Raw genomic sequence first — 23,913 nt, forward strand, 5'->3', positions numbered from 1 at the left:
CCCCACAATATTCCTTAATATTTAGAGCACAGTCTCATTCAAAGATACAAAAATTATATATGACACTTATTAAGAAATCTTATAGGGTGTTTTTGAAAATATGTAGCAATGATAAATTGTTTCATATTTAATTTTTGACCACATAATATATTAACATGGTGAGAAATTATAAACATATAAAAGGGATGCTATGAGCAGTCTTGGTTTTCCTTCCCAAGACTTTCCAAGCATAGATATTCCATGTATAGTTAAGATGTCATGCATATATTTGAATATATAGATATTTCTGTATCCTATATATCCTTTTACATTTTTCTTTTACACTTAAATATATGACATGGACAAGACAGGAGGTGATATTTCACACTAAATTTTTTCTCTCAACTGTTCCTTCATCTATGTGGAAACAAAAACCTGGAAGGGGGCCGGCGCCGCAGCTCACTAGGCTAATCCTCGGCCTTGTGGTGCCGGCACACCGGGTTCTAGTCCCAGTCGGGGCGCCGGATTCTGTCCCGGTTGCCCCTCTTCCAGGCCAGCTCTCTGCTGTGGCCAGGGAGTGCAGTGGAGGATGGCCCAAGTGCTTGGGCCCTGCACCCCATGGGAGACCAGGAGAAGCACCTGGCTCCTGCCATCAGATCAGTGCGGTGTGCCGGCTGCAGCGCACCAGCCGTGGCGGCCATTGGAAGGTGAACCAACGGCAAAAGGAAGACCTTTCTCTCTGTCTCTCTCTCTCTCACTGTCCACTCTGCCTGTCAAAAAATAAATAAATAAATAAAAATTAAAATAAAAAAAACCACCTGGAAGGTCGATGATCTCAAAGATTACTCCTACTCCTGCCTACCTTCCCGTAAACTGTTCTTTCATATAGAGTTCCTAAGACCCTACACAAGTTGCTCTACATGTTTAAAAAAATTATCTAGGTAGCTCCTAGGTGATATTATAATCACAGTCTGCCCGTCTACAATGACATTTTGAAAACAACAGAAATGTCTCTTTCACACTATTGCCCTGAAAGTAAGTAATCTTCAGTGGCTGGTATGGTCTAGGGCTAAACCAGTAAAAGAATTTGAAAAATCTGTGGCGGAGAGTCTTACTTTTTTGAAATGAGAGTTGAAAAACAATGTTTCCTCTATTATTAAAGTGAAGAGTCTTTGCATCAATAATGGACCTAATTCGCGTTTTAGAAAAATTCTTGGACAAAAGCTAAAAATTCATTGTTTCCAATATCATCACAATAAGCTGATTTACTGAAGCATTTCAGGGTTTGCTTTGCTTATATTTTGAAGCTTTTTCCATTTCTTTTCTTGCCTGTCCAGAATTTACAGGGGCCAGTTCAACAAGTGATATACATTACTTGACTTAGCTGAGGATTTCCATGCAATTTTAGAGAGAATTCTTCTGGGATGCAGAAAATTTAAAAACTCTAATGTCTGTGAGAGTCCATTTTTTTTAATAAAATCCAGTAATTTCTGTTGCCGGCGTGAATCTGTAGGCCCTTCAGAACCGAGGGCGCTTAACACTATCTGCTGGTGAATGTCTGGAGCACAAGCTTACTAGGAGTACTGTCTGCCAACAGTGTGTTCCAACCTCTGCTACTTAGTCATAACCAGGTGAGTTAGGCAAGGAGGGCCTGGAGAATTAGAAGTATTTCTTGCTTAAAGATGTAGAATTTCCCCATTGTTTGCCCAAACAATGTGTCTCTATCACTATCAAGGGAAAGCCTTAAGTAAACAATAACAAATTCATAATGATTTCTGAAACTTGAGTAGTTTTCAACTACCCAGGGATAGCTAACTGCTTTAATCTCTCTAACACCAACTTCCAGTGACTACTGGTGGTTCCTTGGAGTGCTGTGTTGCGAACGATCATGAAGCTGTATTCACACTCCATGGAAAAGGATATAATTATTCATAAGCAATGATTGCTGTGAACAAAAAGAGAGGAATAGTGGCTTATAAACCATGAAATTACCACCCTTGTGCTGGGTGTTCCATTTTTATCACTCATTAAAGAAACTCAGATGCTGGAAATTTCAGATCTAGAAGTATAGAGTTTAGTAGCTCCACACAAATCCACACCAATAAAAGAAAGCAGAAAATCTGACCATGTTGATAGGTGTGCATAAGGTGATATTTCTGTCATATTGGTGGTTTTCTAAAATGAATATTGTCGTTCTGAATTCATGCTTGGACATGAATGAGCTGCATGAGCCCAAACTGGCTCACAATGCCAGAGCAAATGTGGCAGATAGCTAATTGTCCTGGTTTCCGCTTTTATGTAGCTGGGCATGGAAACACTCAACTATACTTTTCACAGCCTACTTTGAGCCTAGTCACGGTAATATGACTAATTCCATTTCCTTCCAATGGAATGTGATGAAAATGGTATGTGCCCATTCTGTTTCACTTGCTTAAAGGAGAATTGCTGGTCCCCCACTTTGGGGTGTGTCCGGGAATGTCAATGTGGTAATGGCTTTGCTTCAACTCCATGATCAAGAGCAACACCTCAGAAAGTGCTAATTGTGTATTAATAGAAACAAAACAGGCCTGGGTCCCTAAATGAGTGCATAGAGCTGTTCTGTCGGCCTGGATCATTCACCTTGAGACTTATTTCATGCAAACACTATATTTCAGCGTAGTTTAAGTCTCTCTATCTTTGGAGGGGGGAATCTCTTTATTATAACAGCTTTTGCCCAAAGCCTAACTAGAGAAATAATGCACAGGAAGGCGGCTATGTCAGCTAAGAGTCAGGAAGATGGGGACAGAGAAGTCTAGTCTGCCCTGAAAGGTCTCCATGTAGATACTAGGGTTCAAGAGTAACATGCAAAGTCCAAGAAGGACCAAAGGGACTTCAGCTTGAGTAACAATGAGCATGAATAATGTAACCAAGTCAGAGTCTTAAGGAAAAAGGACAAGAAATGGAGGCAGTTACTTGGTCAGAGTAAGATAAGCAGTGTGGCTGACTTGATGCTGAGTTACCTAAATTTTTTATTAGTAATTCTCCCTGACTTTAGAATTGGATTAGTGTCAGAGATTGGGCATAAATGAAGCTAAATGAGAGTTAAGACAGCCAGCTGGGAAGGTTTCAGGATCCGGTGTCGGGATTTTGTGTTATTTGAATTCTTCTGTAATTCCCCTTTTTGTTCATGTATTTACATCCTTTTGCATTACCCGCTCAGCCACTTTACTTCATCCTCCCTTTTTTAAAGAAAATATTTAGTTACTTTAAAGGCAGAGTTACAGAAAGAGAGAGACAGAGAGAAAGAACTTGCATCTGCTGGTTGCACAGTCAGGGCTGGGCCGGGCCAGAGCCAGAAGCCAGAAACTCTACCCTGGTCTCCCACATGGTGGCAGGGGTCCAAGCACTTTGGCAATCTCCTGCTGCCTTCCCAGGTGCATTATTAGGTAGTTGGATCAGAAGAAGAACAGCTGGGACTCAAACTGGCACTCATGGGATGCCAGCATCTCAGCTTAACTCACTGTGCCACAATGCTATCCCCTACTGTATCCTGTTGTCCAAACATCCTTCCTAGTCCTGCTGTCTTTGAGCCAGGATGGACCTCATGACCAACTAACACAAAAAGGCATCATGAAGGGCCAGCACTGTGGCATAGCAGGTAAAGCCACCATCTGCTGGTCTGGAATCACATATGGGCACCGGTTCGAATCCTGCTTGCTCTACTTCCTATCCAGCTCCCCGCTTATGCACCAGGGAAAGCAGTGGAAGATGGCCCATGTCCTTGGGCCTCTGCACCCACATGGGAAACCTGGATGAAGCTCCAGGCTCCTGGCTTCTGATAGACCCAGCTCTGGCCATTGCAGCCATTTTGTGAGTGAGCTAGAGAATGGAAGACCTCTCTCTCTCTCTCTCTCTCTCTCTCTCTCTGCCTCTCTGTAACTCTTTGCATTTCAGATAAATAAATAAATCTTTTGAAAAAAAAAAAAGGCATTGTAAAATCACTTTCCCTTATCATTTACCTCAAATTCAGGCAAAAATTTATTGGGAGTACTTATTCCTTTGAAAATCTACTTTTTTCTATCCTTTTCTCTATTTCTCTCAATGGTAACCATTCAAGATTCTTCTTTTCTCCTATCAAGAATATATCTTAGGCCATATCCATACCCATGGGCAGGTTTCATCAGAGCTTTTCACCTTTTCTTCCTAGTTCATATTGCTCCTTTTCCTAGTTTACGCTGTTATCTGCAACATTGCTCTTCATAAAACACAGATTTGATCATGTTACTGCCCTCCAAGCCCCCTCTGAATCTCATATAACTTCCATTTTTTTTCTCAAAAAAAGATTTATTTTATTTATTTGAGAGGCATAGTTACAGAGAGAGAGACAGACAGAGAGAGAGAATCGATCTTCCATCCACTGGTTCACTCCCCAAATGGCTGCAACAGCTGGGGCTGGGCCAAGCTGAGACCAGGAGCTCAGAACTCCATTCAGGTCTCCCACATGAGTGTCAGGGGCCCAATCACTTGAGCCATCCTCCACTGCCTTCCCAGGCACATTATCAGAGAGCTGGATTAGAAGTTAAGCAATGGGGCCAGTGTTGCGGTATAGTGGGTACAGCCATGCCTGCAACACTGGCATCCCATATGGGTGCCAGTTCAAGTCCTGGCTTCTCTACTTCCTATTCAGCTCCCTGCTATTCCCTTCCTATTCAGCACCTGGGAAAGCAGTGGAGGATGGCCCAAGGGCTTGGGCCCCTGCTCCTGGCTCCTGTATTTGGGCTGGCCATTGCGGTCATTTGGGGAGTGAACCAGCATATGGAAGGTATCTCTCCCTTCTGTCTCTCCATCTCTCTCTCTGTAACTCTGCCTTTCAAATTAAGAAATAAATCTGAAAGAAAGAAAAAGAAAGAAAGAAAGAAAGAAAGAAAGAAAGAAAGAAAGAAAGAAAGAAAGAAAGAAAGAAAGAAAGAAAGAGGGAGGGAATGAAGGAGGGAAGGAAGGAAGGAAGGAAGGAGGGAGGGAGGGAGGGAGGGAGGGAGGGAGGGAGGGAAGGAAGGAAAGAAAGAAAGGTGAGCAACCAGGGCTCAAACTGGTGCTCCCACATATGGTGACAGCACTGCAGGCAGCAGCTTAGCTCTCTCTGCCATAATGCCTACTGCCAGTCATATTTTCTTCAGGGAAATAAACAATCTCTGCCTTACAGTGATTTGCCTTGTGATTTTTTTTTTTCACTTCATGGTGGTGCAAAAGTGCTACACATTCCATAGAGACTGTACTGGGAATTCTGGTATTTTCCTGTGACATAAGACCAATCCCCTCTCATGCTGTGGGGCAGTGGCAGCAGCTGCAGCTCACAGGCCCTGGATCACGGGACACAGCCAGCGATCTACAGTGTCTAACCTGTGATGTCCAGGAGGTTGGACAGATTCAATGCATTTTCCACTTACTGCAGTTCAACTAGGGAGGAATTTATCAGGACATAACTCTATCATATGTAAATGACCCTCTGCATAGTCAGAGTTTTTAACCTTTTCAAAGCTCCAAGCCCTATTACAACTCTCAAAGCCCTCTACAGGCTGTTCTAGACTCATTCCTCTCTGTTTACTCATGGGATCAACAGAAAGTCCTGGAATAAGCCAGTTCTCCTGACTTTAGACCCCGAATGGTGGGGAAAGTAGTTAGGTGTTAGTATCATGCTCCATTTCATTTTCTCACCTTCTGGAGAATTCACTGTAAGTGTATTGTCTAAGCCTTTATTTATTATAGAAAGTCCTCTTCTTCTGAGACAAGGAATTATATATATATATATACACATACATATATATACATACATATATATACACACACACACATATATATCAAATTATAAGACATAGTGCACCTAAAGTCTGTGAAGCAATTGGACTTTCAGTAATGATCTCCTTGTATCACTGCCCAGGGTTATTTTCTTGAGTCTTCATGGCACGGTGTCTTTCATTTGCTGTTTCCAGTGTTACAGGGTGTGATGATCTCATTCTGCCTTGTTGACTGAACGCTACACCGTATTCAGCTTACCCTTTCTGTCTATCAATCCCCATTATCTTTATGGCTCCACACCTTTGGAAATAGCTTCCACCAACAGAACCAGGCTGCAGAAAATAACTACAGATAAGGCTTCCCGAGACGGGAACAGGGCTTTCACTGCTTTCTGTTTCAGTCATTTGTACTGTCAGAAATTTCTTTTTGATCCACATGTCAGAACATCCTTTGATGTGAATGGCAACTTACTATGTCAAAATGTAAAAAGTAGCAATGCATTAGCACCTTGTTTTTGTTTTGTATTTTATTGCCTTTTATATATAAGTAATTTTCTTGTGTTGTGATTACCCTTTGCATTATACAGTTAAAGTTTATTGTTTCCATCATTTGTTCTTATCAATAACTTTCATTTGGTTGTTTGAAAGGCTCATTAAGTTTTCTTCATCCTATGCTATTATGAAGACATTGGAAACGGAATCCAAAATGCAAGTCTGGCACGTCTTTTTCCTCTTATCAACAGCTTCAATAAATTTATTTGAAATTTTATCTTAAATTTCCCATCCACTCTCACTTCTTATGTCACCTTTACTCCCTCAGATAGCTAAGGACTGAGATAAGCTGTGGAACTGTTAAGGCTTTGTGTTTTTAACAGCATCAAGAGGATGTTCTGTTCTACTGAATTGTGCTGGAAATTGCATGATATAAGGAACAGCCAAGGGAATATCTCAGCACACCATGTCACCTTTCTTCCAGTTTTCCTCGTTCTGAGTCTTCCTAGCAAAACGAGAAGAACCTAAATACGTCTCAAATGCAATATATTCCTCATTGAACTTGCCATCCTCTTCCATTACACATCTGCTCCACCTTTTATCCTAACTATTCCTATGACTAGCACCCTAAAGCTTGGTTTTCAAAAAGGAAGCACTTTTTTTTTTTTTTTTTGACAGGCAGAGTGGACAGTGAGAGGGAGAGACAGAGAGAAAGGTCTTCCTTTGCCGTTGGTTCACCCTCCAATGGCCGCCGCGGCCGGCGCACTACGATGATCCGATGGCAGGAGCCAGGTGCTTCTCCTGGTCTCCCATGGGGTGCAGGGCCCAAGCACTTGGGCCATCCTCCACTGCACTTCCGGGCCACAGCAGAGAGCTAGCCTGGAAGAGGGGCAACCGGGACAGAATCTGGCGCCCCGACCGGGACTAGAACCCGGTGTGCCGGCGCTGCAAGGCGGAGGATTAGCCTAGTGAGCCGCGGTGCCAGCCAAAAGGAAGCACTTCTTAGACTGACATTCTAACCCACCTTCAGTTGCCATCTACCCTTCTAGCCTTATTCCCATCTTATTCTATGCATAACATGCACTCCAGGCAAACCAAACCATTGATCATTTTCCCTTCACATCTGTCTCTTAGTTATATTCTCTTGCTGTAGCTTCAGTACTTATGTTTTTCTCTTTTGTATTTTTATATGTCCAAGTCCTATTTATCATTTAAAGCTTAGTTCAAATCCCTTATCCAGGTTTTATATTTTTTAATTAATTAATTTCTTTATTTGAACATCAGAGTTTCACAGAGAGAGAAGGAGAGGCAGAGAGAGAAAGAGAGGTCTTCCATCCACAGGTTCACTCCCAAGTTGGCCGCAACTGCCAGAGCTGTGCTGAGGCCAGGAGCCAGGAATCAGGAGCTTCCTCCAGGTCTCTGGGGCCCAAGGACCTGAGCCATCCTCTACTGCTTTCCCAGGCCGTAGCAGAGAGCTGAATAGGAAGTGGAACAGCCGAGACTTGAACCAGGGCCCATATGGGATGCCGGCACTGCAGGCAGAGGCTTTACCCACTACACCACAGCGCCGCCCCAGTATCCAGGTTTTATATTACAAGAAAGATGTGCTTCAACCACTAAGAAAGTTAGAAGGCACAACTGAGAAACATTTGTACTTGTTTTGTTTTGTGAATGGCTTCCAGGAAGTGGGTAAATGAAATTACTATGCTGTCCTATGATTTGCTCCTGTGATGAAACAAGTATCACAAAAACACCTCCTGAACCAGTAGGGATAGAGGGATAAAGTTACATGTGCTGCCCAGTTTTTGGAGTGACTGCACATGGTTCCTTTAGAAAACAGTATTTTGTAGAAGTGCCTTTAATCAGCTGTCAGTCCAGAAAGAAGGTTGTTGTTTGTTTGTTTGTTTGTTTTGACAGGCAGAGTGGACAGTGAGAGAGAGAGACAGAGAGAAAGGTCTTCCTTTGCCGTTGGCTCACCCTCCAATGGCTGCCGCGGCCAGCGCACTGTGGCCGGCGCACCGCGCTGATCTGCAGGCAGCAGCCAGGTGCTTCTCCTGGTCTCCCATGGGGTGCAGGGCCCAAGGACTTGGGCCATCCTCCACTGCACTCCCTGGCCACAGCAGAGAGCTGGCCTGGAAGAGGGGCAACCGGGACAGAATCCGGCACCCCCACTGGGACTAGAACCTGGTGTGCCGGCGCTGCAAGGCGGAGGATTAGCCTAGTGAGCCGCGGCGCCGGCTAGAAGGTACTTCTGTTTCGCTAGATGAAAAAATGGGTCTTTCTAAAGTTATCTGGGTTATCCTTATGCTCATAGATGGGGGAACTGATTGACATTGGATCTCAAGTTCATCTTGATGAATGGGAAATTGAATGGGAAATTGATCGCACCCAGCTTTCTTATTTTAGAGGCCAAACAGGAAAGTTTCCCTACTTTTTCATTTTAAAAATAATTACCTATAATGAGGGGAAAAAGGAAGGGGAATTACCCAGCGATGAAGCATGCTCTTGTAGGTTTTTCACAGTTATCCCAGTGGGTAGTGTGATTGGAAGATGGCACAACCGGTTGCTTATGCTAGAGAGTTCCTAAAGCTGAAAGAAATGCATGAGGTCATCCAGTCCAGCTGCATCATTTTGTTACTGGAGACACTGAGGTGAAGTGACTTGCTCAAGATTATGAGAAATGGGATGACCCGGGAACCAATGTTGTATCTGAAGCATAGAGTGGAAGTTGAAGCTATTCTGTTTATCTGTAAGAGGAACGGCAGAACATCATTCAAGTCCAAACCCAATGTCAGGGTCTCCTAATGCTTCTAAGAGAATAGCATGAGCATTGGACTGAGACATGCAATAAATTTTCTGGTTATTCTATATATTGGCTGTATATCCTTAAGCAAAGTAGTTTCCTCATTTATAAAATGTGATTTTTACAATTAGTTCCTTTACAGCATTGTAATAAAGATCGCAAGAGATAAACCATTTAGACAGAGCCTGGCACATAGTAAATGATCAATAAAGCATTGATTCTATCTTCAATAAGTTTAAAGCTGAAATTCAGAAAGCAAAAATAAGAAATTGAAATAGAAAAAAGAAAGCCAAGAAATGTCCATTTCAATCAGTGGAGGCCTATGAGGACAGTCTGAATCATAGCCAGTCTCTTGGAGAAGTAACAGAGGATATAAAGGAATTAATATAATGTAATTTTTCATTAAGTGTTTAAGACATATGGACAATCCAAGTCTGGCCTTTTTCCCTTTACCCAGAGAATATTCTAGCCACAATAAAACTTGGAGCATGATCAATCTAACATTTTCAATAGAGTTTCTGGTGTGTGCATACTTTCACATAACTGTCTGAAGGGCTCTCGGTGGAGTCTCTCACCACCTTCATCTAATGGGCAGCAGCTGCCTGGGAACAATCCTTCCATATTACCTTATCAGACCACAACAGAACATTGCCTTCATTCCACCTCAGGATGGCTATCTGTTCTTTTGCTATTTGACAGTCTCTTTTAAATAATATTGCCTACGCCAAGGACTTCTGCCTTTTTAGTGCTCTCCACTGAATAGATAATTCCTCCCCTAAGTTTATTTGCATTTTAGTTTGCTTCTTTATGAACAACACATTTGAATTTTCTACTCTCTCTTGGACTCCTACTTGGCAGCATAACAAGGAGCAGCTGTCCGCCCTGAGGACTGGCATAGATAGCGGTGTTACCAATAATGCCACAAAACGTGTATACCTGCCTAGATCAACAGGCTCCTTTTGTTGTTTTGCAGTCAGCTTCCTGGTTCAAGCTCCATATCAATTTTTGTACTTACAAGTACCATGTTTTGTCTAGTTTTTTTTTTTTTTTCACTGCTCTCCCATTGAATCACCCTTGTTGGACATTGGGAAAGGATGCAAATGATGTAGATTCACTCTTTGAATCTTGGGAATCTTTAGAAAGTTCAGACTCATACCACCCTTCCTTCCTTTTCTTACTTTCATCTGTCAATGCCCATTTCCAACTTCTATAGTTTCAGGATATGATAATAAGTCTCTGAGTCAATATGGTAAAGAAATAATTAATATTAAAATAAAACTTGGAAGGCCGGCGCCGCAGCTTGCTAGGCTAATCCTCCACCTTGCGGCGCTGGCACACCGGGTTCTAGTCCCGGTCAGGGCACCGGATTCTGTCCTGGTTGCCCCTCTTCCAGGCTAGCTCTATGTTGTGGCCAGGGAGTGCAGTGGAGGATGGCCCAAGTGCTTGGGCCCTGCACCCCATGGGAGACCAGGATGAGCACCTGGCTCCTGCCTGCGGATCAGCACGGTGCGCCGGCCACGGCGGCCATTGGAGGGTGAACCAACGGCAAAGGAAGACCTTTCTCTCTGTCTTTCTCTCTCACTGTCTGCTCTGCCTGTCAAAAAAATAAATAAATAAAACTTGGAAGAAGTGGTAAAAGTCACTACAAAAAGAGTACAATATCTGGTGCCCAGTGACTATAATCTGAACATATATTCTGTGATATTTATTATCCACTACTGGAATTTGCAATAGAGATACAAATGATCAAAAGTACTACACCATGGGCCTTGTCTTCTCTACAAATATGAGCTTGAGGTGTATAATGAAATGAAGCCATGTAGTGAAGTCAAAATTATCAATCCTGGTCACAAGTTCTGGATCTGGCCCTAAGTATGTGACCTTGGATTATATAAACACACATATATTTTATAGGTGCATATTATATAATTATACATGTGTATACATACATCTGTGCATACATAGTATGCATACACATGTCTATGGTAACATGCATGTGTAAGTATATATAGAAAAATACATCAACATTTTAATGGAGATATTCTATAGACAAGTAAGAAATTCATATTGAGAAATCAGAAGCAATGCAATAAAACTAAAAATAATAAAAAACGTTTGAAGATTTTTGAAATAATTGGATAACTGTGTGTGTGCCAGAAACTAGCTATTCGTGAAATCTAATTCCTTTTCTTAGGCTCAGAGCCAGTCTGTATATTCCACACTCCCTTGAAGTTAGTTAGATATGGTCATATGTCTGAGTTGGGGTCAATAGCATTTGGCCCATAAAAACCTCCACTACAAATCCTTCATTCCTTTACCCTTTCCAGTGAAGACAGCCAGCTTGGAAACCACATGTTGCAGATCAGTGAAGCCCGAGTCCTCGCACCCCTGCCTGGGGAGCAGGAGGCGGGCGGAGGCCTGTCAATTAGAACACCTGTTTAGGATTCTAAGTGCAAGAAACACACTTGCATTGGTGTAAGCCTGAGATTTGGGGGTTTATCTGGACAGATGGTAGACTCAAGGGACAGATCGCCAAGCTGCTGGAAGTGGAATTCGTTTAATTTTAATTGGGAGGATCCCAACGCTGACTGTTAACTATTAAAACAGGTCTGTATGAATCGTAGCCAATGTCTTTTCAAAATGTAACCTGGACACTTTAGCAGAACCTACGGGGACAAATTCTGAGATCCTTAGGGGATACTCTGTCACTCTTACAGCTCAGTTAAGCTCTTGAATCACCAGTGAATGTCTCAAAGGATCCTGATTATCCCTTAAAAAAGTGGTTGCCAATGAGTATGTCCATTGCATAAAGATACTCCTGTGAATTCACACACATCTGGAATTATCAACAATGGCAGGTCTCAGACTGTCTTTAATTTAGACTCAATTTTTTATATTGTGTGAAGTCTTAATTGATCATGGAATTAAAATAATATAGTCATTGGACAATCTTTCATTAGCATTCTAAAGTCATCAAGAAAAATACATTGAGAAAACTCTCAAGCAAAAATATCAAAATAAATAATTTCTGCATTTAAATGGAATTCACATGCCCAGCCAATAGCCGTTAAGTCCAAACAGGAACCCAAGGTTAGAAAGCAATCCTTCTCTAAAACCAACTCTTCTAGGGCTGGTTCTCTGTGTTGTTACATGTTAAATGCTGTTTAGTGTTTTCAACTTTGTTATTACTAAAAATGTGGCCCACAAAACTTGCATTCACTGATTTTCATTGTTTTATAACTGATTCAACAACTGAGAGTGTAGCTCTTTCTTTTCTCTTTGTCTAAACTCTTGTACTCTTTTATAATTTACAGGTAATTACCCACACCAAATTATTAGTGATTTAACCCCTTGGCAGGGGCAAGCCTATAAAAATCAGTGCTAAACTCTGGAGACAGACCAAGAGCACAATCTGGTGTTTCTGGTTAGGGCCATCTGGTTATCCTATAAACTCTTACTACCTGATGTTACTCATCAAACTATCACCTAGGCACAGAGTAACAGAAATGAAGTGCAATTAATAATATCAGTGAATTAGAATCTATAAAATTGAGTCATATCATAGATTTAATTAGTATAATTAGTACTAACATCCAAATTTGATTTATTCATGCAAAATTAGTCCTGTTGGAGGTTTCTAAATTGTTCTAACCATCATTTAGCATTATTAATGCCACACAGGTTCTGCCACCTAAGCCCACAACTCCAGTGAGGACACTGGCACTGAGACGTGTCCTGATATTGGGTATCTCTCCATCTTTCCAATGCACACACAATCAATGCATCTGTTAGAGCTCATTGGATGTCCTAAGGTTAATGTGGGGCTTATATTGTCCAGTGTTTATGCTTTCTAAAATAAATTACTGTGCATACCTACAAATGAAGCATTCCATTTTAATCTTCAAGAATCATTGCAATAAATAGTGTCCCAAACTGGGAAATACCTTTTTTTTTTCTATCAATTTTGTCTCAGATAATAACAGGTCCAGTGTTTATACTGAATAAATTCTGTATAACTAATAACACTAATTTTTTGATGATAGAAATGCTTTTTAAATAACACTCTTAAAAGAAAGAAAAGCCCATCTTTGCCAAATGATAGCATACAAAAAAAGATCACTTCTTACCTTTCTAACTCAAAATACATTTGCCATAAAAATCAAATCTCCAAACAAGATTTTATTACACATCAATCTCTGAAACAATTCTAAGGTTAGCAAATCATTGTCTCTTGATATCATCCTTGTTTGTAACTCACGTTTTCTAAAAAGTTGTGCAGGTTATATTAAAAACATCTCATCTAATTACATGATAAGTAATGATAAAAAACTCATGTCTAAATCAAATAGTATCTTTGATTTGCAGATTTGATATAGATAAACTGTCACTTAAAACAATTAAGCTTTGGTTCTATTATTTCCTCATAGGTTTAAAATTCTGTCACCAGAGCAGACACATTTACAAGAGCAAAAAATCTTTTTTCTTTAAAACTCTTCCTATTGTAAACATTCTTCATTTTGTTAGTAAGCCTTAATATCAATTCAAGTATTTCCTTAAGTTAAGGCTCATGTTAATACAGGCTGAAACTCACTTATCCAAAATGTTTAGAACCAGAAGTGTTTCAGATTTCAAATTTTAGAATATTTATACATATATCATGAGATATATTGGGGATAACACCCAAAACTAAACATGAAATCCATTTGTGTTATATATGCACCTTATATATGTAACTAGGAGATAATTTTAAACTATTTTTTCATAATGTTGTATATGAAATGAAGTTTCATGGTCTGGGATTGTCTATCTGTGGCATCATGTTGGTGTTGAAAAATTTTTGCACTTTGGTGTATTTCAGATTTCTGATTTTCAGATTAGGGAGATCCAACTCATACTACCATTTAAATTTAATGTTGACAGAACCTACATTATTCTACATGTGATCTGCTTCTTATTAGAACACAGATAGTTGTGAAAAAGATATTGCTTCCCTATGTCCATCTCTACCTACAACCTGGAACCTAGGTTTAGATTCACTTAAAAGAAACTGCTGGTCTGTGTTAGATAAGATCCTACCTGGTTCTCTGGTCAACTCTGATTCCACAAAGGAGCAAACAGGTTCATGTTCTTTCCACCACAGCAATCTTTTATTCTTCTTAGACTTGGATCTTGACTTTGGCATCAGCACTGACCTTTCATTCTTGAGTGTTATCTGTTCACTTCCTCTTCTGAGTCCATTGTCTGATGTACCACTTGACTTTCTACATACAGGCCAAGAGAAATAATTAGGAAATTAAAGTAGAGAGATATTTGCATTTTTAAGACTTGCAGAGATCCAGCTAAAATATAATGCCTTTGGCATTTCCTCACCAAACCTTGGTCACCTCTATTAGTCACATCAGCCAGCCCATTGAGACAATCCCACTAGCTGCGCTGGGGACAGAGTGGTTGTTGTCCACAAAGTTTCTCTCTTTGCAGTACGCTGAAATCTGATCTTGTTTTTGGGGAATGTGATCAGTATTGGTCTTCTGTGGGAAACACATTCTATATTGTTAATAAACAGACTAGTCTTGTTTTATCAATTGGAAATAGAAAGTGAACATCTATTTAGAAGTATTTAAAGTTGACAGGTTCCCAATAAGAAATGAGTCTTCGGACTGTTTAGAATTCAAATGAAAATGTGCTCATTCAAGTCTTCAAAGCATAAAGATATACTGTGCCACCTATAAAGCTAATACCCTCAAAGGCATCTAATGTATTGAAAATGCCTTCCTCCAGCCCCTTTGACTGAACTGGAGATTAAGGTATCTTTTAAAAATTACATCACAATTTGTCTGTATTAGTTTTCCGTTCCATGTAATAGGTTACCACTCTTCTAACTGCTTAAAATAAGATTCAGTCCAACAAACCCAAGTAGAAGTTGAGAATACGGTAAATTGAAAATGCATTGAATACACCTAACCTACTGAACATCATAGCTCAGCTGCAGAGAGCACTGTAGAGTATCGCTTGTTTCCCTTTGTAACTGTGGGGCTGACTGGGACATGCGGCTCTCTACTGCTGCCCAGCCCAGTGAGAGAGCATTGTGCTCACTAGACCAGGAAAAGATCAAAATTCAAAGTATGGCTTATGTTGAATAAATATCATTTTTGCAACATCATGAAAACAAAAAGTTCTAAGGTTAACTATTTTATGTCAGGGACTATGTATATCTTGCACTATGAACCAAAGGAGAAGCAAAGTTGGATTAGCAATATTAATACTACATAAGAAAAAGTAAACTTTGAGATAAAAAGGAATGCTACATGGTAATAAAGTAAGAAAACTATGAAAGAGATACACAATCATGAACTTGTACACAACTGAAAACAAAGCATCAAAACATAAAAGGAAAGCAGGTTGAATTACCAGGAGAAATTGATTAATGCTAATGGGAGACTTTAACACAACTCTATCACAGACCAAATAAGAAAGTAATAAGAGATAGAAATTATAAGCAAAAAAATAACAAACTTGAAGTAATATCTGGAGTATAAAACACTGCATACAAGAAATAGAGAATATATTATCTTCTTTGAAAATATACATGAACTATTCATGAAACTTGTTAATATTCCATTCTAATAAAACAGAATATTTTAAAGCAACAAATTACAGATATTTTTCTTTTATTATAATTATTAATTTAAAAATTGGCTATAATGTGGAGCCAAAACTTACATATATTCAGAAACTTCAAATTCTCCTAAATAACTTATGGATTAAAGAAAAAGTCAAGAAAAATTTTAAGATATTTCCAACCAAACCATATTTAAAGTACTTATTTGCATATTCATCAAGTGTGGCTAAATCAGCTCAAGATGGAATTTTTAATAGCATCTATTTTAAGGTATACTTATTATACCAAACAGTTCACCCATTTGAAGTGTAGTATTTAGTGGTTTATTTATACTGAGAATTGTTCAGTTATCACTAAAATTAAATTTAGAACATTTTTATCACTGCCGAATGAAAGCTCACACCCTTAATTCACAGCTCATTTCCTCAAATTTCCCTCTTTTCAATCACCTCCATCCACTGGCCCAGTGCATTAATCTATCTCTGTAAAGATTTTCTTATTCTGAATGAGATATATATATATATATATATATATAATGGCACAATGTCTAGTCTTCTTTTACTTGGCATAGTCTTTTCAAGGTTCATCATTGTTATAGCATGTATTGATACTTCATTCTTTTTTATTGCCAAATAATATTTCATTGTATGTATTTACCACATCTTATTTATCTGTTCTCAGATAGTACAATTTGGGTTGTTTCTGTTCTTTGTCTATTAAGAATAAAGCTGCCATGAACATTCATGTACAAGGCTTTCTTGAACATACGTTTGTGTTTCTCTTGGGTATATCACTAGAAGTGGAATTGCTAGGTCTTAGGGTAAGTTTTTGTTTAGTATTTTGAGGAAGTGCCAGACTGGGTCCACAGTAGCTATATAATTTTGCATTCTTATCTGCTGTGTCTCAGGGTTGAAATTTCTCCACATCCTCAACAACTCTTACTATGTGCCTTTTTTTAGTATTGCCAACCCAATCAGTATAAAGTAGTACCTCACTGTGCTTTTGATTTGCAATTCCTTGATGACTATAAATGTTCAAGATTTTTTCATGTGCTTATTGGCCATTTGTGTTTCTTACTTGGAGAGATGTCTATCTGTATCCTTTACTAATTTTTAATTGGATAGTTTAATTGGAATCATGCTACTGATAATACAAATCCAACATCTCTGATTCAGTTATACAGGACAGCTTGAAGGGCTGCAGTGTTGGCATTCTTTATTTATTTGCTAATTTAAGAGACAGTGAGACAGACAGAGACAGAGAGCAGTCTCATCTGCTGGTTCACTCCCCATTTGCCTACAATGGCTGAGACTGAGTCGGATCAAAGCTGAGAGCTGGGAACTCAATTTAGGTCTGCCACGTGGGTGGCAGTAGCCCAACTACTTGAGTCATCATGGGCTGCCTCCCAGGGGCATGTACGTGGGTAATACAAACTAATGGGGGGATGTATGGCACTAAATAAACAGGTTGGAAAATTTTGTATTCTATACAAAAAAATAATGCTAGATATTTACTTTACACCACATAGAAAGATTAATTCCATGGTTAACTCTTAAATGTGGAGAGCAAAGATTAAAATTTTAGAATGTGTGAGAATGTAGTTACAATTTTGGTGTTTTGGGGGTGGAGAACCCTTTTTCTGTCAAGGGCCATTTGAATATTTATAACATCATATGCGAGCTATACAAAATTATCTTCTTAATAAGCCTGCAATAGACCAATTTAAGTCTCAGTTGCAGTTGTCTTGGAAGGGCCAGACCAAACGATTTTGTGGACCTTATATGGTCCATGGCTCAGACCTTCCCCATCACTGGTAGAGGAACCTAAAACATATGGTACGACACCAAAAAGATCAACTGAATGGAAAAAAATGGAGGATTGGCCACATTAAAATTTAAGTCTTCTGAAGAATGATAAAATGAGAAAAGAAAATAGCTTTGGATAACCTAATGTTTATGGACATCTGCCCAATTATTAAAGATTTTCTTATGAAGTAGAAATAAGTACTATTACTGGGCCATGAGATTTTGGATGATCTTTACATTTTATTTTACACTTTTTCTAATGGTGGTGGTGGTATATATGTCTTCATATACACATATGTAGGCTTTATACTGAGTGCATTTAGTCATAAGGTGAATTAAATAATCCATTTGCATAAAACTTAATAGTTTGAAGGGAATAACATGTGGAGAATTACATCAAGATATTGATTCTATTTCATCCCAGTAGTAGTTTAAAATTGCTTTTGAATTAAACAAAAATTATCTTAACTATATTTTATTTTAATAGACCCCTGCACAGGTTCTCTGAGATTTGCTGAAATTCTTTCTTTATACACCAAAACACATGCTAAGAAACAACTTGCAGAGGCTCAGTAAATAGGTGGGAATCTTTCAACACAAGCAGCAAAAATCTGTGTGCAATCTGGTTTAAGCAAAATGATTTTACTAGCTATTCTGCTGAAATGCTTGACGTCTGGATCAGGTATGCGTCTCCCTGAGTTCAGGAGACACAACAGGGAGTCTGAGGAGGTTATGACAGCTGGAGCTGACATGGCAAAGAGAAGGACAGAGTTGCCCTGAGACAGAGATCTGAGAGGGCTCCCTCAAGTCCTCAGCCGAATACTCACCTGCACAAGTTCTAAGGAAACTGCCTGAGTCCAGGGAACATTTCACTCTAAAGAAGCAGAGGAAATACTTTTGCATCCGTTTAGTGCCACAGTGGAAAACCTTAGCCTGCTGAGCTCAGATATTGCCCATGGGGCAGGTGAGCCCTAAATTCAAAGCTGCTCCATTCTGACCTAGCAGCTAGAAAAGCATTTCTAAGTTGCTCACCTATGTGTCAGAGTATAGCTCAAGAATACTTACAGGAATGCAAAAAAAAAAAAAAAAAAACAAAAACAAAAACAAAAAACAAAAAACACCTAACACTTAACATTGTAAAATTTAAAATGCCCAAGATCCTATTAAAAATCAGCGATTTAGGCCAGTACTGTGGCTCACTAGGCTAATCCTCCACCTGTGGTGCCAGTACTCCAGGTTCTAGTCCTGGTTGGGGCACCGGATTCTGTCTCAGTTGCTCCTCTTCCAGTCCAGCTCTCTGCTGTGGCCTGGGAAGGCAGTGGAGGATGGCCCAAGTGCTTGGGCCCTGCACCCGCATGGGAGACCAGGAGAAGCACCTGGCTCCTGCCTGCGGATCAGCGCGGTGCGCTGGCTGTGGCAGCCATTGGAGGGTGAACCAACGGCAAAGGAAGACCTTTCTCTCTGTCTCTCTCACTGTCCACTCTGCCTGTACAAAACAAACAAACAAACTTACATTAACCATTGAAATTTAAAACAAGGCTATAGGCGAAGTGGAAGCTCTCTCCTCACTCCAGAGGAAAGTACTTCCTTCTTTGATGGCCCCTGCTTTCCACTGGGGTCTCACCCATAGAGGTCCTTCATGTAGACCATTTTTTGCCACAGTGTCTTGGCTTTCCAGGCCTGAAATTCTCCCCTGGGCTTTTGAGCCAGACCAGAATGCCTTAGGGCAGATTCTAAGGTCAGAGTGCTACTTAAGGCAATTGTCATTCCATAAGTTTGCTGTATAGACTGCTTCCCATGTTGGAGCATTCACTCCTTTTTAATTCTGTTATTATTATTAAACACTTGGTCCTATTTATATAACCACTTTAGCACTTGATCCTCTCTACATGATGACTTTAACATTTAAAACTCTCCATAGGATCTCTATAACATTTTAAATGCTATTTTTACCATCTAGCTTAGGGGAATTTGGGGTCCCATAGCAAGTTTTTAAGCTGTACCTTTGGAACTAAGTCTGTAGGAATGTATGCAGGACTATACTGCTTTACAGTTACAAACTTCATACATTTCACAATTAAAACTTTAGGATCATAGTGATTCTTCTCTCCATGCCCACCCTCCCACCCACACTCTCACCCCCTTCCTTTTCCCTCTCTTATCTTTACTATTCTTTTTAACTAAGATCTATTTTCAATTAACTTTATACACATATGGTTAACTCTATGTTAAGTAAAAAGTTCAACGATTAGTATGAAAGAAAAAAAGATAAGTAAAATAAGATGAAATAAAATAACAGGGAAAACTCAGATTAGTGGCTACCTGTAGGTATTAACAGGAGTTGGGGTGGGTATTGATGAAAGAAAGAGGGTAATTTGAGGGAAGAGTTACAAACAGGTATTGGTCATGGGCTATATGCATTTACCAAAATTCATACATTTAATGTCCTTATATTGTAGCTTGTGCAAACTTTTCTACAAGGAAAGTATACACAAAGTATACATGAGACATTATCCCTTTTGATCTCTAACTTGAATCAAAAAGTTAGTTTGAAGTTATTGTGTTAATATTTATCATGGGCTACTCGACTTTGAGATCTTCACTCATGACTGGCTGTGTCCTGAAATCATTTAATTTTCAAGAAAATAAAACAGGAAATTAATTTTGCCAATTTCCTTAATTTATGAAGCACTCTTACAAATCAATTATAGAGGGCTAATCCCATAGGTTAATCCTCTGGCTGCCCAGCATCCCATAAGGGCGCTGGTTTGAGTCCCAGCTGCTACTCTTCCAGTCCAGCCCTCTGCTATGGCCTGGAAAAGCAGTAGAAGATTGCCAAAGTGCTTGGGCCCCTGCACTAGCGTGGAAGACCCAGAAGTGCCTGGCTCCTGGCTTTAGATTGTCCCAGCTCCTGCAGTTGAGGCCATTTGGGGAGTGAACCAACGGAAGGAAGACCTTTGTCTCTCTCTCACTGTCTAACTCTAAATCTTAAAAAACAAAAAGTAAAAACTAAATCAATTATAGAAAAAACTTCATAGAAATACAAGCAAAACATGTAATTTATAGAAAGATAACAGTTTCAAACAAAATATGTTCAGGTTTATTAAAAATTAATGGTATACAAAGTGAAACACTATTTTTACCTACAAGAATAGTAAGGATAAAATTGATTATATACCATGTGGGTAAGAATCATTTTGATTTATAACTGATGGGTGGATAACCTTAAAAACTTGCTTTGGAGGGTAATATGCCAAGATCGAGATTAAACACCCAAAATCGCCTGGAGCCTTCTGCGCCACACGCCCCGGGACTGGAGAAGTGAAGGCAGGTGCAGTCCTCCAAGTCTCGCGCGATCTCGTGATAGGCAACCAGGCGGAAGTCTCTGCAGGCCTTTGTGACGAGGGGCCTGCCAGGTAACCCTGGGGCGCGTGTGCGAGTTCCAGGACACTGGAGTCCAAAGCGGGCTGGGCACGCCTCCTGCCAGGTGTTTCCGCGCCCTCTGGCCCTGCAGGTGCGCCTCGTCGGGTCCCGGAGGAGGACGGGTCACGTGGAGCGGCTTCCAGTCCCCACTGCTCAGGTCAGAGCCATCTTGCTTGGTGAGCTAGGCTTTTTGCGGGACTGTGTCTGTTTCTAAGGGGGGTGAAAACGTATTTGGACCCTCTGTTTACCCACTCTGAAGCCGGCAGGGCTGCTTGTCTCCCTACTGAGTCTGGGTAAGAAGTACGTGGGGTTTAGTGCTCCAACAGGTCGGCCTCTACTGGCCCATGTAGTTTGAATCACTTCTTATCGTGATGGAGCTGGCAAAACACGACACACCAGCCACTGGGTTAGGAAGGGACTATGACTTTCCCTGGCTTTTTAAAATATTGCTAAAATATGGTGAATCCACGTGGCTAGCCGGTGGTGAACAGTCACATCTGGAACACGCGGCTGTGACCCAGCCATTAACACGGCCTCGCACTGTGAAAGAGCAAGGAGCCCACGACCAAGCCTTGGAGTACAGCTCCATAGGCATTCGACCTGCTCCGCCCAACCACGTTCTGCCTCAGGGTCCACATTTCACGCAGAACAGACAGTGCTCTGTTTGAAGACAGAACTCTACCTCATTCCTCTTCCCTGGGAATTTTGAGAGATCTGAGGGATTGAGGAAGTTCATCCTCTAAAGGCAACGCAACACAAAACGTCAGTAGTTCAGTATGGTCACGTGAAACCAGGTTTGAGGGCTGTCAGAGTCATCCTACTGCTTGCCTGGAGTTGAAGGAAGGGACTGGAGGAAGCAGAGGTCGTTAATACTCAGAAGATGAGAGAAGCTGACCACGGTTGTGAGTGGGTGTAGACTATGTTAACATTGAGATAACTCCATCTCCATTCTCTTAACGCTTTGTCATTTTGTAGTTTCCTGAACAGCTACGTAGTCTGGAGTACTTAAAGAAAAAATTAAATCACAGGAAATCAGTGTATCTGGTATATTAATGTGAAATTATGATTCCATCAACATTTTTAATGTACTTAATATTCAGGTGACAGCCCCAAAAGGTTCACCAAGTAATATTCCTAGTAAGTCTCACTGCATATTATTTTCAGTGGACTTTTTATTCCTTCTATATACTTACTCCCGACTGCAGGTTGGATCCCTCACCTTCCACCTCGTTTTCTTTCTTACCACTAGGTATTCGTGACTAAATGGTCAAGTATTTTGCTGTCAATTATTGAGATCACTTCAGATGAATATAGAAGCCAATTTATGAAATTTGTACTCTGAAGAATTAATCTGCTCGAAATTAAAAAGGCTTCCTTAAGACTTTCAAAATTAATTAATTAATTAATTAAGCCCAAACTCTGACCTAGCACTTCCCTTTCTTAAAATGTATTCAACAGATATATTTGAACATTAAAAAGCACAGGAATGTTTATTGCAACAAGGTTACAGGAGATATCTCCAGAAACCCTCTTCATATACTAGAAGGAGACTACTTAAATAAATCTTTGACTATATAAAATAATAAACAGCAGTTAAAATAATAGATATACATCTGTTGATACAAAGATATCAGTAAGATATTCTATCCAGTTACCCTTTTTAGTAAGACAAGTATTTTATTTAGTTACCAGTAAATAGAATATACACTAATTGTATAAGAGTAAGTCTTTAGGGATGAGTGAAAATTTTTGGAAAGATGCAGAGATATTGTTGATGTTGATTACCCTCTTGAGTCTGTCCTGAGATAGAGACTCAGTATACATATACATATACATGGTATTATTTGAATTTTGTCCATGTACTGCAATATTTTAATAATACTGGCATCAATAAGTACTTTCAGAAAGATCTTTTAAACCCTCAAAATGACAAAAAAAAATGGACACTCAAATTCATACATATAGCATTCTAAAAAAGGAAGGATACAATTAAAGAAAAAATAGTGGAAATTTTGCTTTTTTCCTTTTTTGTTTTACTTAACAATGACTGCTCTAAGAAATCGTTTTCTGCCAGTGTCCCTAAAGTGTCAAAATCATAACATATAGTCAACTGCTTACTTTTAGTCTTAGAAAAAGTAAAATATGGGACTCTGAGATCTTAGGGGTTCCATAATATGGCAGTGTGTAGGAACATTTGCAGTATTCCACTGCCTAGTCTCCTTCTGTGTTTCTTTGGAAAACTGACAGTAACTAATTGTCCTTTGCCAAAACTACCAATGAATTCAAGCCACTTCTGTCACATAATGAATCCAACAGCTCATCTCCCAGCTTTCCTTATATTCCAAACCATGCCAATGCTTTATTTAATTAACAAGCCCAAAAGATTGTAATGCAGTTTGCTTATCTAAATTGTGTTGACATACATGATAATTCCTAAAATTCCATATTCTGCATGAAGCTTTTCTGATTACATTTTTAAAATTATCTCAGGAGTGAGTGCTGGCCAGTTAAGATGCCATTTATGACGCCTGGCAGTGCCTGAGGTTGACACCTGACAGTGGCTACTGACTCCAGCTTCCTGTCAATGCAGACCCTCAGAGGCAGCAGAATTAACAATGGCTCAAGTGATTGGATTCCTCCCACATACAGGAGACCTGGATAGAGTTCCCAGCTCCTGGCTTTGTTTGGTCTAGCTCCAAGCCATTGCAGGCATTTGTAGAGTGAACCAGTAATGATAGTTCTCTCTGTGTGTGTCTGTCTCTCTGCTTTTCAAATAATTTAAAAATAAGTATTTTAAAATCATCTTTTCTAATCGTACTTTATTAATAGCTTACAACCATTTCTCTTTAACAAACAATTCTATGTAAGATTTCTCATATTCTAGTGAGAAATGTGTTTGTGTGTCTTTGATTAGAAATATTAATCGTTTGTGATGATTCAGTTCTCCCATATAACAGTAAAGTACCACTTAAAATGAGTTTAATTTAAAATCTATCAGTTAAAAACATGTTTATTGGC

General features: G+C 39.7%; 1 long non-coding RNA gene across 10 annotated transcripts in view; it reads right to left on the minus strand.

Moving 5' to 3' along the window:
- LOC127490274 (uncharacterized) overlaps positions 1 to 21,082 on the minus strand; it is a 137,850-nt gene extending 116,768 nt beyond the window's left edge. For 3 of the 10 annotated variants that reach the window (XR_011386354.1, XR_011386353.1, XR_011386352.1), the window contains exons 1-3: positions 20,756 to 21,080; positions 14,125 to 14,309; positions 8,732 to 8,992 (exon numbers count right to left, since the gene is read on the minus strand). This is a non-coding gene — a long non-coding RNA (uncharacterized lncRNA). Of the gene's footprint in view, positions 1 to 8,731; positions 8,993 to 14,124; positions 14,310 to 20,650 lie in introns of all 10 variants that reach the window. The other 7 variants (XR_007918149.2, XR_011386357.1, XR_011386356.1 and 4 more) reach the window with 5 other exon arrangements.
- Positions 21,083 to 23,913: the final 2,831 nt, after the last annotated feature.

This window comes from Oryctolagus cuniculus, chromosome 2 (genome assembly GCF_964237555.1).
Source record: "Oryctolagus cuniculus chromosome 2, mOryCun1.1, whole genome shotgun sequence".
Lineage (NCBI taxonomy): Eukaryota > Metazoa > Chordata > Mammalia > Lagomorpha > Leporidae > Oryctolagus > Oryctolagus cuniculus.